Genomic DNA, 16,434 nt, shown 5'->3' with positions numbered 1-16,434 from the left:
GCATAGACATATATATATATATATATATATATATATATATATATATATATAAGTTAAAACACACAACTACACATCTGAAGTGCATAGTCATATGCTCACATGTGCATGCAATGCACCCTTATGCACACATGCACAAACATGGAAGGTCCTGTTCAGGGCTACTCTAGGCATGGGGAACGGGTGAGCCCTGCAGGCAGGGCCCATGCAGAGCTGAGTGTTGCTCCACTCAGCTGCCTGGAGATGATTCAGGGCCATCCTGATGCCTCCAGAGGAGCCGCCTGGGACTTCAACCTGACACAGGGCTTGAGGGATTGCTGATCTATTTTCATGCATTTATTTCTTTGCATTTTCAGCGCGCAGGGACAGCTCACCTTCAGAGCCACCTTGGGAAGCAAAGAAGATGGTAATTTCCACAGAAAAAGTCCTTCCCTGGGGAAGGAGCTAGACACCACCTTCTGCCCTCATCTTGCTCAGGGTCACACAAAGGCAGCCCCAGGGAAACAACAGACTGAAGGGGTACTCCTTGGGGGCCCCAAGGCACTTTTTAAAAATACCTAATTTGGTTGACAGCATTTGAAACTTGGAAGAATTCACATTGAAAATCACGGAGAACATCCAGCTTCTCTTGAGAAATTTAGAGATGGGGCCATCCTTGGGTCACCTAGGTGTACTGAGAGAGGGCATGCTGGGACCCAGGTCACCAGGCCACTTACCAGCCTGATGACTTCTTGGGCCTTCAAGGGCCTTCTGACTCCACTCCTCAAGGCAGCACAGAATGACTCTTTATGCATCGCCTGTAGCGGTCACTAGAGTCACCAGGAGGCTGGAATTGGTCTGAGGCATCTCTTGCAGCAGCAATGCCAAGCTGGCAGAGTTGTTTAGCCAAACCATGTGCGTCAGGCCCTTCCAAAGCAATGAGGCTTTATAAAGCTCTTTTGGAAATGCCAACTTCACCTCCAGCGTGGTAATTATTGTTGCTGACATTACTCTTATCACAATGATTTTTTGTGGGGAGGGGGCCCCCCAATTTGCTCTCCTGTTTCTATGATAAAACACTGACTGAAAACAACCTGGGCAGGCGAGAGTTTTAGGCTATTATTGAGGAAGTCAAGGTAGGACCAGCCAGGAGGAGCTGAAGAGGCGACCTTGGAGGGTCTCTGCTCACTGCCTTGCTTCCTGTTTCTGTTCATCCTGCTTCTTTACCCAGCCTAGGGGTGGGTTGGGCTTCTCTCCATCATTTAGCAGTGCCATAGACCCGTGGGCCAATCTGATGGAGGCAATTCCTCAACTGTGATTCTCTCTTCCCAGTGTGTGAGGGACAACCAAGATTAGCTATCACAGGGGTCCTGGGCATTATATTTTAGAATACCTTCTTCAAACCCCAGCCCGTGGTAGAGAACTCCCCAAACCCAGGATCAGGTAGCTGGATCAGCTCTCTCTAAAAATCTCACTCCTTGAAACTTCAGGCCTGTTCCAGCTAGCTCAGCACACAGCAGTGGGGTCTGCTGCCCCCAGGCCTGGGACCACCTGAACCTTGCCCTACTGCCCTTTTGTGTCCCAGTGAAAGTTGACATCCAGGCAGATACTCCACCTCATCAATCATGAAGACCACCCTTGTTTTCCTCACAATGATCATGACCTTAACACAAGCTAAACTCTGGCCCTGATATTCCTGTTTCTCCTAGGGAGCTCTGGCCAGCAACTAGTTCCTAAAAGGTCCTAGATCAACTTCCTAGTGACTACAGCTCTGGCCTTCAGGGCCTTCCCAGCCATAGTGGGTTGCCAGCCTGACCTAATGACCTAATAACCTTTGCCCCACTTGGCCCTCGGCCCATAGTTCACATGACCTCATGTTCTATCCTCATTATTAATGCAGTCAGGGTGATGAACTTTGAATGCTGCCCATCTCCTGCTGAGGCAGGAGGATACCTGCTACCTGTAGTTTCTCTTTCCACTTTGGCAGCTCCCTCTCCCAGTAACACACACACACATACATGTCGCCCCGGGAGGGGGAGGGTGTTGACAGATGTTAGAGAGAAGACAGAGGCCCCAGCAGCCATGCCTGGTTGGCTGACCCTCCCCTCTCCCATGTGTCTATCACTGGAGCCTATCTTTTGAATGAGTAAACAAAAGATAGTTGGTTCCTGGCATTTCCTTGCTTGGGGACCCTTCCAGATGGCATCTGGAGTTCTCTTTGCTTTGATAAAGATGACACAGCAGAAACCATGTCCAAGAGTCCTGGCCTGAGAGTCTCTAGAAGGCAAAGGAAAGATGCTGAAAGCAGATCAACAGACTTGGGGAGAGGATAAGAGCAGGGGAGCTAAGTTCCTACCCAGACAAGCCTGAGGCAGCCACCACCCAGGGGAATGGGTGGTTGACACTGGGCAAGCCCACCTACATAAGCTCTGTACAGCAAGGGTGCTGAGCCCATGGACTGAGGTCTGCACCTTCAAGCATCCTCAGAGTGACCTCTAGGACAAAGACATGTGCACAGCCCTTCACAGTGATGAAACTGTGCTCAGTTCTCACTAAGAGGAGGGGCTCCTTGTTGTTCTCATTCCCCCTCTGGCTTGTCCCTGAAAGGCCTCAAGAGCTGGAAGCAAGGTCCCCAACACAGAGTTACTGAGATGGCAGGATCTCAAGACATGGGGCCTAGAGGAAGGTAGTAAGGCTCATCAAAGAATCAGTGGCATCGGGTGGAAGTGGGGCAGGGCTCTTGGGACTAGGTTATTCCCCCTGGGGACCAGCTGTTATAAAAGAGGGCATGTGGACCCTCATCTTGGCTTCTTCTCTTGTGCAGCAATCTCTTCCTCTGGAATATACTCTATGATGCCATTTGATATGTTGTGACACCGCCAGGGGGTGCTATCGCCAGAATGTTGCTTGAACTTTTCATTCCTCAGAATGGTGAGCAAAACAAGCATCTTTCCTCAATAAGTAACCCAGGGTGAGGCATTTTGTGAGAGTAGCCCAAAGTGGATTCAGACGATCAACAGGGAGCAATAAAAGAACAGAAAGATTGAGTCCATTGAGTTACATTGACAGAGACGGGGAGCTAGACCTGAGCCCAAGCCAAGATCCAGTCCTAGAATCTTTCCTTAAAGAGTGACGATTCTGAATCTGCTTCCCATGCTGAATCTTCTGTTGGAGTGTGCTTGATCCCCCAACACTGCAACTGTGCTGCTCACTCGTACTCCTAGCACTCAGGAGGTGCAAGCAAAAGGATAAGGAGTTCAAGGTCATTCTTGGCTACAGATGGTGGCAAGGCCAGCCTGGGACACATGGGACCCTGTCTGTAGCAACAACAACGAGAATAATCATCCCTATTTCAGGAGTAGCATGATCTTGCAATAATAATACATGTCACAGCAAAGTTTGGGTGTGTTCTCCAATATTGGATTTTGGTTTGGTTTGTCCTATTGCTCTTTGGATAGGGTCTTACTCTGTGTCCCAGGCTGTCCTAGAACTTATTCTGTAGACCAGGATGTCTTTGAACTTCTACTTCTATTCCCTGTGTGATGGAATTAGAGACAAGTACCACCACATCCAACCTTTCCAATATTATTGACATGGCCTAGGGGATACGCCATGCTCCACCTGCACAAGGGCTGGTTCAGGAGAACCAAAATTGGTAGAAAAGACACTTGGTCTTTCGCCTATAACGCAGAATGTGACAGGGCTGGTGACAGCCCTGTAGTGCAAGGATGCCTGAGGGCTTACAGGAGCCTGTGCAAGTCTATGTCAGTGCCTTTGCTGGGTTGGCCTCTTCACTTTTCTGCTCCTGCACTACATTAGCTCATGACCACACCCTGGAGTAGACTCCAGACTTCCCATAGGGAAGGCAGCCAGTCTAAGATCTTGATGCCTGCCTTCTCACTGGGCTCAGAGGAGTGAAAGAGGAGGCCATTATTTAATCTCACTTTCAGCGGAGTTTGCCTCATACCTGGCCCATAGGCCATATAATCAAGGCTCTGGCTCCAGCCTGTGTCATTGCTGGGAGATGGTGACCTTGTAAAAGGAAATTAGGTTACCTGGAATACATCCTTGATGGGGCTGTTGGGATACTGGCCCCTTCCTGACTCTACGATTTTCAGTGGCCATGGATGAGCAGCTTCCTCCTCCACATACTCCATGACATGAGCTGACACAGTATAGCCTGGACAACAGGCCAAGTGATGATGGCCTGAAACCCATGACCCTAAATCCTGTCCCCCTTCTATACTGTTTCACTCTGGTATTTGCCATCTTGATGGAAAGACTACTGACACAATCTCCATGTGTCACCTCCATCGCCCTTATTAAACACTGGGGACAATATGAGGTAAATCAGGGCAGGGACTAAAACCTATAGAAGCTTACAGTTTCATGATAGGAGAAGACTGTCCTGTCCACTCTCCCAGGAATTATTCTATTTCTCCCGTTCATCTGGTGCCAGCTAAGATGTCTCCTCCTTAAGAAGACCCTTACTCCTTCCATCCTATGTTTTAAGACTCTCCCCTGAAGTGGAAATATAAGGGTTCTTTGGAGAGTCAGTTGTGTTGGATGGTTCACATGTTTTGCTGGGACAAACATGTGAAGGAGTGTTTTCCTGAAGCAGACACAGGAGAAAGGATGTTTTGCTAGAGCAAATATGTGAAGGACATGTAATGAAGGATTCTTTGCTAACAACATGCATGCATTGGTCCTCCTTATGTTGTGTTGTTGAGCTATATTTTTCAAAACCTAGAAAGAACTGCATCCCAAAACTTCTGGTGGTGTGTCGTGGCTTTTTTTTTTTTTTTGCTGCTTCCACTGACTTGGGCTGATTAACAGAGTGATGTTAGCTGAGACAGACTCAGGTAGAGTTTTGTTAAGTCAGACTCACATGATGTTTGGAGGGATATAAATAGAACCTGATGGACAGTGATGGTGGCAGAGCTGGACTTGCTGGTACAGCTAGCTATACAATGGTTGTTGGTCTCTCATCTTCGCTGATCTTCACTTCACTGAGAGAGGCACAGCAGATAATTTCTCCTGGCATCCCTCCAGGTCCCTCCTGCTGACTTGTGCAGAGGATGAGGCCTGGGTGTCTCTCTGCTAGGTAGTGCCACCACTACAGATTCATGTTTGCTATCCCAACTCTACCGAATTGGACTACTGGTATATCCATAAAGTGTTTGTGAGTGGATTGAACTGCCGTTGCTGACGCCTGTGAACTGAACAGCTGGTTTCCAGATAACACAGACAGGAGTTGCTCCAAAGAACTCTTTCTAAATAAACACACCTCCCCTGCATTCTTTCTTTTCCACTACCTCTGGTGGGTGGTGGGCTACAAGGGAGGTTAAAGTGTTTAAAAACCATCATTAAAAATAGCGCTTGAAAAAGTTATTCTCCTCTTTCAACTCCTCCCCAAGACAGCATTTCTTTCCCTTCAGCAGGAGTGACAATTGTGAGCAGCTCTGATATCTTTTATAGATTCATAGTGGCACTTACTGCTTCTCCACCCTTGGATGAAGACCCCCTCAAAGAGAGTGGCCATGGGTGGCCTCAGCTTTTCCAGTGCCCCATAGGAACCCTGGGGCTGAGAGGGTTTGGAGTTATGAAAGAGATGCAGTGGGAACCCAAGACCCAGCAGAAGGGCAGCTGGTGTAGAAAACGAGGCAGGTGCATGCAGGGACAGGAAGATAATATTGGTGGGTGGGAACAGGAGGAGAACATAGTGACAGGTGTTGAAGTGTGAACTGGAATAAGAGCGCTCTATAAATTACCTGCATGAGGGAAACCAAGACAAGAGGGACCAGGCAGCTTAGAACAAATGGGATGGAGAAATTACACATGTATCACATAATTAGCAACAAAAAGAAATGAGGTGCCGGGCGTGGTGGCGCACGCCTTTAATCCCAGCACTTGGGAGGCAGAGGCAGGCAGATTTCTGAGTTCGAGGCCAGCCTGGTCTACAAAGTGAGTTCCAGGACAGCCAGGGCTATACAGAGAAACCCTGTCTCGAAAAAAACAAAAAAACCCAAAAAACAAAAAAAAAGGGGGGGCATCTTAATGCCATTCATGAGATACAATAAAATCAGAGGTATTCAAGGGGAGGGGCGGCTGAGGCAAATAGGGCCTGCAGGAGATGTGAGAGAAAACCCAGTGCACCAAGTGGGTGGGAGGAGAAGGTGAAGGCCAGTTAGGTGTGAACAGTCACGCACTTATTCCAGAAAACAAGTGAGTTAGAGCAAACACTAAGGATGGGCATAAAGGGTTCAAGTTCATAAGACAATCTAGTGTTCAAACCACCAAAAAACAAGACTTGGCCTTTTCATGCATGTGTGGAAGATGCTGAGATACAAAGAAAACAACAACAACTAAGACTGTCTGTGATGACTAACATTGAAACAAAAGCTGGGAATTACAGTAAAAAGGAAGGCCTCAAGACCTTTAGTTCTAAAAAGCATAGACTCAGTAGAAGGTATAAATTCCAACAGTTGGCTGAAGTATAGAATCTGAATAAAGAGATAACTAAAAGAAGCTGGAAAAAGATGGCCAAAGGAAGGTCTAGATGCTTCTATGGGAAAGTGTTTCCCAACCCACAAGGAATAGACACATTTAATTTCACAGGAAATGGGCACGCAGCAGTCAGTAACCTATCTGTTCGGAGCAACAACCAGCTAAAAAATTGGGTTGGGGGAGGGGAGCCTGTTAACCAAAGTGCACAACCATCATAATGCCAAGGAATAAATAAATAAAAATGATGAAGGTGTAAAGACAAGCAAAAGGTAATACACTTTAACACTCTCAAAAATAAATAAATAAATAAATAAATAAATAAAGTCCATGATAAATGGAGAGGAGAATGATTCGCTGTATTGGAAGGAACTCTCATCTAAACTAATCTATGAAGTATTACATGATCTCATAAGAATCATTAGACTCCAGCAAATTCCAGAACCTGCTTAGTTCTGGAATTCTTAGCAGACAACAAGTGTGGATAAGATAAATGAAAAGCAGCTCCTTCAAATTCAGAGTATTTATTATAAAATTGCACTTATTCTAATACAGTATGCTAAAATTGTGAGATGTACTGAATAAAATGTCCAAGGACACACCCAGACAGCTAGGTGAAAAAGGGCTTTGAACATAAACACCCATTTGACTCCTTTCTGGAATCCGTCTGTCTGGAAAGTGTCAGTCAGGGACTTTTATTTTACATTCCCAAAGCTCTAAGCCCAGGGTGAGCAGAAGAGAAACCATATCAGAGCAGTCATTGGCTGGGAAGCAAGAGAGCTTTCTGTGGTAATAAACTTGATATATTCAAGTTGAGCCCCATGCTGCTGTGGAGGAGAGCCAGGGTTCTTCTCATCTGTGCCACAGTTACCCCCAAAGCACTGACACTGATATAGCAAGCACCATCTGGAAGTGGTGTGGGGAGCAGGTGAGTGGAAGGGCAGTGACAGTCTCTTCCCACGTCCCGTGCCCTCTGCTGGACTGGCTTTCGTCTGGAGGCGTCTTTGAAAAGGTCTCTGGGATACAAGCACTTGGTGTGATTAAGGGTGAGGGTAGCATTCTAGAAACAAGAGGATTCAGTGAAGGTCCACTTTCCCAGTTAATCCTAAGGTGCTGGTGGCCAGACATTCACTACTCTAGACAGAGCCTGGGGGAGCACTCTGAGGAACCAAAGGGCAAGAGGAACCCACCTACAAACGCTGGGTTTCTAGTCATCATGGTCATCATGGTCGTCACTCTCATTATGGTTGTTTACCTTTCCAAATGAACAGCCATCCAAGGGCCACCAGCTTTTTGTGAATGCCTCTGACACTGCAGATGGAGATCAAGAAGGAAAATGCACACACACACACACACACACACACACACACACACACACACACCAAAGTAAGGAAACAAACAAAACTACCCACCAGGAAACAGGAAAAAGGCTGTGAGACCACAGACCCTTCATCTGCCTCTCTCTCCCTGACAGCAACCCAGGTCCCCATGCAGCTCTTCCTGGACAGAGCTGATTAATATACTAGAACCTCGCTCCTCTTCCAGAGTCCACTCTCTTCATGGCTCTGCAGCTATGAGCAAGCCCAGTCCCTCTGACTCCAGACCAAGGACAACACTTAGTTATAAGTTTACTATTATTCAGTGCCTTCTTGCTGTGTGACTCCTGGACAGCGCAGGTCATGTGGTATGGAGTCTGCCCACCACCCCAAATATCTATAAAAGTCATGAAGTCATGCTGTCCTCTGGAACTGAAGGCTCCTTCCTTCAAGACCACCACACTCTGCATGGCTGCCACTTTTTCTAATGAGGCTCCTTTTGGGGACTGGAAGGGGACGTGTCTATCCCCTCCCATCATTATCTATCTCTCTGAATGCTCTCCCACTGCAGCACCTCATGGCTGCCTGTGGTCCTGAGCCTAGAAAGCCCAGTGAAGGGGTGAGTTCACACCAGCTTCTCTCTACAAACCTGGAGTCATTTCCAACAGACGAAAGAAATGAATTCTGCAGGGAATTGAGAATGGGAAGTCTATGCACGTATCCTCTGAATGCTGAGAAGAGATGTTACATACTTTAAAAAGGAACAGGAAGCAAACATTCAAATGAGCTCCTGGAAATTACTAAACAAAACAAAACAAAAGAAAGACTAGATAACCTGAGTGAAAGGACTGGAATGGGAGGCTGAGAGCTTCCCCACCAAGTGAAACAGCAAGTCAAAGGCGATCTGAGACTGATGATAAATTGATCATCGAGTACCATCCAGATAGCAGAAGCTTTATAAAGAGCATGGAAAACCAGAGGAGAGGACATTAATCATTCTAGAAAATTCCCCTAGCCAGAGGGTGTTTCCAGGCCAAAAGGATTCATCTAGTACCCAATGGAGACTAAACAGATCAAATGATTACAAAATTTCAGCAGACAGCGGAGTCTACAAGCTTCCATAGGACAAGCGGGAATCCACAGGTGACAGAAGAGGTAGACAGAGGGATGGGTTCAGAGCATCAGACGTCACGGAAGCAGCGTTAGAAGAAGAACATTTGGAATTCTGATGGGAAATTGCTTAATTGCAGTCACACCCAACTGCTCAATGAAGCATGACACTGGACTATATAGACATCTCCAGACATACAAGTTTCCAGATCATGTACTTCCTGAAAGGGTTTCTTCTGAAAAAGCTACTGAGGGAGATGGTCCATCCAAACAAAGAGATGCACCCAGTGAAGTGTAAGATGATACAGGAAACAGGAGACTCAACACAGAAGTGACAGGGGAAGAGGATGGAAGCATGGAACGTGAGCCCCAGCTGCTGAAAGCATGTGGTGTCATACGTTGACTTGAACTCACCATCCTGCAGCAGCAAGACCCTAAAGATAAGACTATTGTCACCAAGACTTCCACTTTCATAAAGCCATCCTTTCACCCGCCCCTAGCCCCCGTGAGAGAGAGGGGAAAGGAGAGGGAGAGAGAGAGTGCGCTAAGCCCCTACCAGTGCCATTCCCCTGAGGTGTCAAAACTATGAGCTTTTGTTTTTATAAGGTTAGCTGCCGCCAGCATTTCGTTATAAGGCAAAACTGACTAACACAATCTGGTATGATCAGAATGAACTCATGTAAATGCTAGAAGAAAATGCTTTCCTATAGTTTAGCAACAGGTTGGCTTTGGGCTCCTAGTGCTCTTGTCTGGTGCCCTGCCTTCACTGTCACTTGCTTGTGACCCATTGGGATGTCACAGATCCCCATTGGCTAAGCAAGGTGATTGGATGAAAGCACAGCTTGTTAAGGCACTTGGTGCACAGACAGAGGAATCACACCACACTGCTGCCCCCAGGTGTCATCCATGCAAATTAGAACACATCGCTCCCCTCCCTCGGGCTCAGGAAGAGCAGGGACCACTTATGTACTACACTGCTTAGAAAAGGGAGAGGGAGGCTTGTCACAGTGCTCGTGTAGAGGTCAGAGGACAACCTCAGGTTTCAGTCCTTGTTGCAGGTGGCATTCACTGCTGGTTACACCAGGCTAGCTCATGAGCTTCCCGGGAGTCTCCTATCTGTGCGGTCCACTTCCCCATAGGAACATTGGGAACGCAGGTGTATGTGTGCTTTACTGCGCTTGCCTTTTTATGCATGTTCTAAGGCCTAGAGCTCGGATCGCATGCTTGCAGGTAAGCACTTTTTCAACTGTGGCATCTCCCTGCCCAACCCCAGCTCTTCTTGCTGGGGATTTGCAGGGGCTTATGGTTAGGCTTTACATCCTGGGCGGCAGCAGCCTCACAGAACGCACACTGTGGAGCCGATCTGGGCGAGGTCATCTGCAGGAAGGTCAGTCCTCTGGTTGTTAACTTTGAAGACATAATCACTCTGTGACTGCAGATTCCCCCAAAGATGGTCATTAAGATAAAATATGTTTACCTAGATGCATAATCAGGGCACGGCAAGAGGCCCTGTTTGGCAGCAGGCAGGTTCTTTGGAGGCTCTGGAAGCAGAGAGCGGGCTCAGCCCCGCGGGGGCCATCAGCACAGAGTCCCACTGGTGAGTTTTATTAAAAGGAGCTCATTATGGTTATTTCAGCCCAGTCTTTATAACTTTATTACCGCACCTGAATTAATTTCTGCAACTCCAACAGATGCAGCTCATTCTGTGTCACTTTTATGACTTGGGGTGTAAAGCGGGGAAGGAAGGGGTGCAGGAACAGCTTTAGTTGCGTGACTTTCGTAGGTGGGGGCTGGAATACTGTCCATTTCTGGGGAATGAGTACCCAGGGGGTCCCAGGTGCCTTTCAAGGCCTTTTATGGACAAAAAGAGGCTCTGGAGAAGGACAAGGGAACTTCTTTACCTCCCCGCCCATGGCAAGGTCCATAGATAATGTTCTCCCAGGGCACCGGGTGGTGCTCCTCGGTGGGGGACATGGAGCCTCCTGGCTTCCCTGTGTGTGTGTGTGTGTGTGTGTGTGTTTGCCTTCTCAGAGCTACAATAGCAGGGTAGCACAGTGAGCTCCTCTATACTGGGTGTCTATCATTGATTTCGTTTTGGTCAAAGCTGTCACCTTCTCCAGACCTACAGAAAAGCCACCTCCAGCCTAGCTTTATTCTGAAGCCCCAGCTTCTGAAGTGTTCATGTGTCCATCCAGGGCAGTGACCTCCAAGAACATTGCTGTTGTACATAGAAAGTTACCACAATGTGTAATTCCAGGGTGGCTTTTTCTTTCTGTTCTCCACAACTGGGATGCTGTGATGATTGGTTTTGTCAACTTGACACAATCTGGAATCACCTGGGAATCAGTGATGGATTAACTAAATTAGATTAGCCTGTGGGCATTTGAGGGGGGGGGGGATGTTCTTGACTAATGGGAAGACCTGCCCACTATGGGTGGCACCATTCCCCAGGCAGGGAATCCTGTATTGTAGGAGAGGAGATAAAGTGATCTGAACATTAATTAGCATGCATGCATTAGTTCATTCATTGCTCTCTGCTCTTGACTGTAGACGTGACAGGTGCTTCACGTTCCTGCTGCTGTGCCTTCTCTGCTGTGACGGGCTGTGACATGGACTTGTGAGGCAAATAAGCTCTTTCTCCATTAACTTGCTTTTTTCGGGTATGTTATCATGGTGACAGGAAATGAAACTACGATAGTGATAAGCAAGTGCTGAGGCTGGGGTAAGGTCTGAGAGCAACTCCCAAAGGTGTACCATCCTGTGGTGGAAGCTTTGTCCCTGTATGGTTATCTGAGAGTTGATGGGACTTTAACCGACTATGGAGGTGTTTGTCACTGGGGCCATGGCCCTTACAGGAGCCATGTCATTCACTGAGACTTAGTTCCCATGAGAATAAGTTGTAATGAAAGAGCAAGCCATGGTCCTGAGTCCGCTGACTAATTGACCCCCAGGGACCCCCTCTGCTAGTAATCTCCTTTGTGATCGCTTGACTATGAGAGGGCCCACACAGACAGGGTCTCCTGAGAGGAGAGCTTTGAGACAAGCAATCTTTCTTTATAAAGAAATGAATCTCAGGCATTTGTTTTAGCCATAGGAAAAATGGACCCAAATAGATGGTGGCATGGCTAATACAGCCCCAATTTCCCCCACCTTTCCATTTCTTTGAATCAACTCACTTGGCTTTCTGTCTTTTGAGAGTCCCAGCATGACCCCACACCATCATATGCACTGACCCCAGTTGGATACTCTGGTCAAAGCACCCCAAGATTATTGAGGTGTGACAGTCTCTCTGCTCTAGGCTTTCACCTCTTGTTTTCTCAAGGAGCCCAGTGTGGGGTGAGGAGAAAACCTGTTAAGTAATTAAGGTCTGAGGCCTTAAAAATGGGCCAACCCCCCTAAATACACGTCCTGGGGACATTGTGCAACAGCAGCTCTGGAGAAGTGTGGGGGCCTCTGTGCTGGATACCCAGTTCTCATAGCACCTTGCAAGTTTTATTTACAGCAGTGATGGGTTGCCTATTGTCCCCAGACCTCACCTGAGGTGACAAAACACCCCTGTCTCACTCTGTCACCAAGCACAGCTGGATTGTGTAGGACCCTCTTTACCCACCTATCTCCTGGTACCATCTTCCAGGAAGCCTCTGCACCCCCACCCCTTCAGCAACCAGGTTACTGGAGTCCCCAAGGGCTAGGGAGGTTTGGGGCTGAGAGGCCAACAAAGCCCTGTCCTGAATGGGTCTCTTCTAGGAGCGTCCTGAGACCAGCCTTGGCCTAGGGGGACACCAAACAGTCTCTCTGCTGAGCAGCATGCCCAGGGGAGGGAACTGGCCCTGAGTTTTCTTTTCAGTGTCTCCTCAGCACAATGCTGCCAGTTGGTGAGAGCCAGTGTAGAGACTGGCAGACGACTGAATGAAAATATTTACCGTGAACTTCAGAACAAAACACAGACGCCCCCCCCATAGGTCCCCATAGAGATTCCTTAGATCTCATCTAAAATGTGGGGGAGCAGGAAAACATTAAGTGGGGTCGACCAATGTTGCAGAACCCCAAACTCCAGGCTTCTGTCACATACAGCCTGTGGAAGTGTGTGGCTCAGGATGAATGATTCCAGTGTCCAAGCCCATGATCACACTGGAGACCCCAATGTGGACATTGAGCAGCTTCCTGGCCCCACAAAGCCCTGAGGCACCTCACAGCCCACATGTCCTGGATCCCCTGAGGACTGACTGCCTTCCTCATCTCCTTCTATATCTCCATTCATGACACCATTTGTCTACCAGCCCCACTCTAGGACCTGCCTCTCCTCTGTCCACAAAGCTGGCTCCTTTCTCCTCCTGAAGTCTCTGAAACCTTCCCCACTCCAGCCTCAGTCTCTCTGCCACGGCCCTGATCAGACCTCTAGCGGGACTTGGTACTGACCCTGTTTGTGGAGTCCTCTCAACCTTCGGTTCTCTGACCCCATGTCATGCAGGCTTGGTTGACAGGAGCTGGAGGCCAATATTTGCAGGAGGTCTCAGATGCCAGACTTGCAGTGGTTCCCCGTCTCCTGCCTGTTCCTCACTCCCCTGCCCCTCTCTTTTCCTCCTGGTCCTGTCCAGAGTCCAGGCAAACAGAGGAATGGGCTGACATGTTCTTCCTGGCTGCTACCTGGATTTAGAGGTGGTACCACAGGTTGGGTGCTAATTCCTCACAAACCTCAGCCAAAGCATGACAATAAAAGATGTCCATGGAGGTAACAGTGGAAGCTTGGTCCAAAGTACATTCCACGTTGGGCATTCGGGCGGGGTGCAGCTCTGATGTGAATTAATTCTGTCCAAAGCTCGTGCTGCGACTTAGTCCCCATTTGGAGCCATTAGGAGGCAGGGCTGAGGGGTCTTCTCAATGTGATTAGGGCCCCACCTCATGAATGGATTCACAAAGGGAAGCTGCTCCAAAAGCCATGCTGGTTTGGTTCCTTGAAGGTCCCCTGTCTCTGGCCGTGTGATGCCCTGCCCCAGCTGGGCACTTTGCCAGCCAGAAGGCCAACGGCAGCTGTGTTCCTCACCCGGGAACAAGAGTGCTATTAGTAACAGAAAGCAGCAAGACAGGGGGCTTTACAAGTGTCTTGTTAAACCTGATGCTTCTGGGTTTGTTATCCACAGCTGCCCCGTAGGTGTGAACAAGGCTTCTGTCAGACAGATGTAGAAACAAGCCTAGCAGATACCGCAGGGGCCAGCAGTGCAGGACGGCCCTGTCTGACTCCAGCAGCAGTACTGACCTCAGAGACTGACAGGTCACTCTGAGGCAGCAACTGTCTTTGGCCCCAGTGGACGACAGGCAGCTGCAGGCATGAGCGCCTCTGGCTTTGGTTTAGACATTGTTGCAGAACCAAACTGCAGTGACCCAGAGGCACAGTCAGCCCCACCTGATTTTAGCCAGCGTGAAACTGAGGTTGGCACTGTGGCACACGCAGGAAAGCAGAGACATGCTTTTATGAATGGCCATATCGCGCGACCCTTGGACAGGCCTCACTGCTGCCTTTTTTGATGTCTTGGACTCATTGGGATCACTGGAATTCATTAATTCATCATTCATTCGTTCATCACTCACTCATTCATTCATTTGCTTGTTTACAGACAGGATATCGTGTAGTCCAAGATGGCCTCAAACTTTGTAGGAAGCTGAGGATGACCCAGAACTTCTGAGCTCTGTGACCCATTCACCAGAGTGCTGGCACTGTAGCTGTGAATGGCTGGGGAGCAGACGCAGGACCTAATGCTTGTTAGGCAAGCACTCTGCCAACTGAGTCCTATCACAGTGGGGTGTTAGTGGGCTGTGTTAGTAAGTAAGGCGTGGAGGGTCAGCTTTCAGGGTTGCTGAGTACCATAGGCCCTGAACAGCTCCAGGGACAAAAGCCCACAGGCTGGACTCACTGGTGGTTGTCTCTCCTTCAGTGTGTGTGTGTGTGTGTGTGTGTGTGTCTGTCTGTCTGTCCATCAACATTGTGTGATTGTTTGATTAGGAATGGCTCCCACAGATTCATGTGTTTGAATGCTTGGCCCATAGGCATTTATGTCACTATTAGGAGGTGTGGCCTTGTTGAAGGAAGTGTGTCACTGTGGGGGTGGGATTTGAAGTCTCCTATACTTAAGCTTTGCCCTCTGTGGATCAATATGTAGAACTTTCAGCTCCTCTAGCACCATGTCTGACTGGACACTGCCGTGCTTCTTGCCAAAATGATAATAAACTAAACCTCTGAAACTGTAAGCCAGCCTCAGTTAAATGCTGTGGTCTTGGTGTCTTTTCATATTAATGAAACCCTAACTAAGACATACTGGGAATTCCCAAAGGTCTCACACTAGGCAAACCTTAGGCATGTTAGGATTTCTGGAGGGGGAGAGTGATCAGCTATTCACTATTCCTCATGTCCCTCTCCGTCCCTGACCTGCCCAAGGAAGGATTAGGTAGCATCCTCTCTCCTCTCCCCCATGCTGAGGACAAGAACAGAGCATCCCTGCCAGATGGATACACCCGCTTGATTGACAGTCTAGGAGACACATAAACCCCTCCCTGGCCCCAGTGCCTCCTGGGATGATGGGTAATGGGTGGCAGTGTGGGCAGCAGCCAGGCTCCTCGGGTCTGCCCTGAGGAACCCCACATTAGAGACCACGGGCAGCTTGCCATTCTCCTGGACCCTTCCTATATCCTGCTCAGCCCAAGACACTAAGACAGTAAGCCGGTAGCATCCCACCCCCTCTCCCAGAGAGTGCCAGGCACTGACAGTCTCTTTCCAAACTATGTCTTGGTGCAAGCTCCATGTGGGACCAAGCAAGATCTTTCTTTCTGTCCGTTTGGCCTCTCCCCTGTCTTCCAGAGGCAGCAGACATTTGAGCCTGGCTTTGTGCATCCTCCCTAGGGCCTGCCTCCTCCCACAGGTGAGTTTCAAGTGCAGAAAGGCTGCTAGCTCTTGAGGCCCCTGAGGTACATCTCAAGACCTTCCCCCAAGTCATTCAGTCCCCTAGGTTCTGAATCCACCCCATTTGTCTTCCTGTGCATATTTGGTACCTGGGGCCCCGAGGGTGGTGGCTTTTCCACACCATTGTGGGTCCCACCAGCCCTTCTCTCATGCTGCCTCCTACCTGAGAAAGACCAGGGCTGTGGTGGAGGAGGTGAGCAGGGGCTCCCCTATTCCCGCAGACCCCGGAGGCGCAGCTGTGATGCTGGCGGCACAGAGCCTGCTGTCAGCTCACAGTGTTGACCAAGCTTAATTTGATACTCCTGTTTAGAGAAGGAAGGAAATCAGAAATTGGAGCCAGAGCTGAGTCCAGCAAATCTGATCAGTCCGGCAGCCTGGGAGGGCTTTTCCTAACAAACAGGGAGGGAGTGGGAGGTCCAGGGGGGCATTCGTGCTGCAAGTTCAGATCCTAGCCCTGCCCTGAGAGTCAGGGGCAAGGGGTGGAGAGAGCAGTCACCTCTCTAGCTGAAGATTACCAAGCCCACTTCTCCAGCCCAAGGCTGCAGAGGACAGGCACAGTTAGGCAAGTCTCCC

General features: G+C 48.8%; 1 protein-coding gene and 1 long non-coding RNA gene across 2 annotated transcripts in view; one reads left to right on the top strand and one right to left on the bottom strand.

Annotated features, from left to right (window-relative positions):
• Adamts2 (ADAM metallopeptidase with thrombospondin type 1 motif 2) overlaps positions 1 to 16,434 on the bottom strand; it is a 201,201-nt gene that overhangs the window by 65,527 nt on the left and 119,240 nt on the right. The gene's annotated exons all lie outside the window — the stretch shown is intronic.
• On the top strand, positions 9,759 to 15,148 carry LOC110304830. The gene is made up of 6 exons (XR_002379111.1): positions 9,759 to 10,064; positions 10,180 to 10,293; positions 10,388 to 10,503; positions 11,027 to 11,129; positions 11,466 to 11,566; positions 14,048 to 15,148. It is a non-coding gene; the product is annotated as an uncharacterized LOC110304830 (long non-coding RNA).

Source organism: Mus caroli, chromosome 11 (assembly GCF_900094665.2).
Source record: "Mus caroli chromosome 11, CAROLI_EIJ_v1.1, whole genome shotgun sequence".
Lineage (NCBI taxonomy): Eukaryota > Metazoa > Chordata > Mammalia > Rodentia > Muridae > Mus > Mus caroli.
The sequence above is the reverse complement of the archived record's forward strand: the minus strand, read 5'-3'. Positions and strand labels throughout refer to the sequence as shown.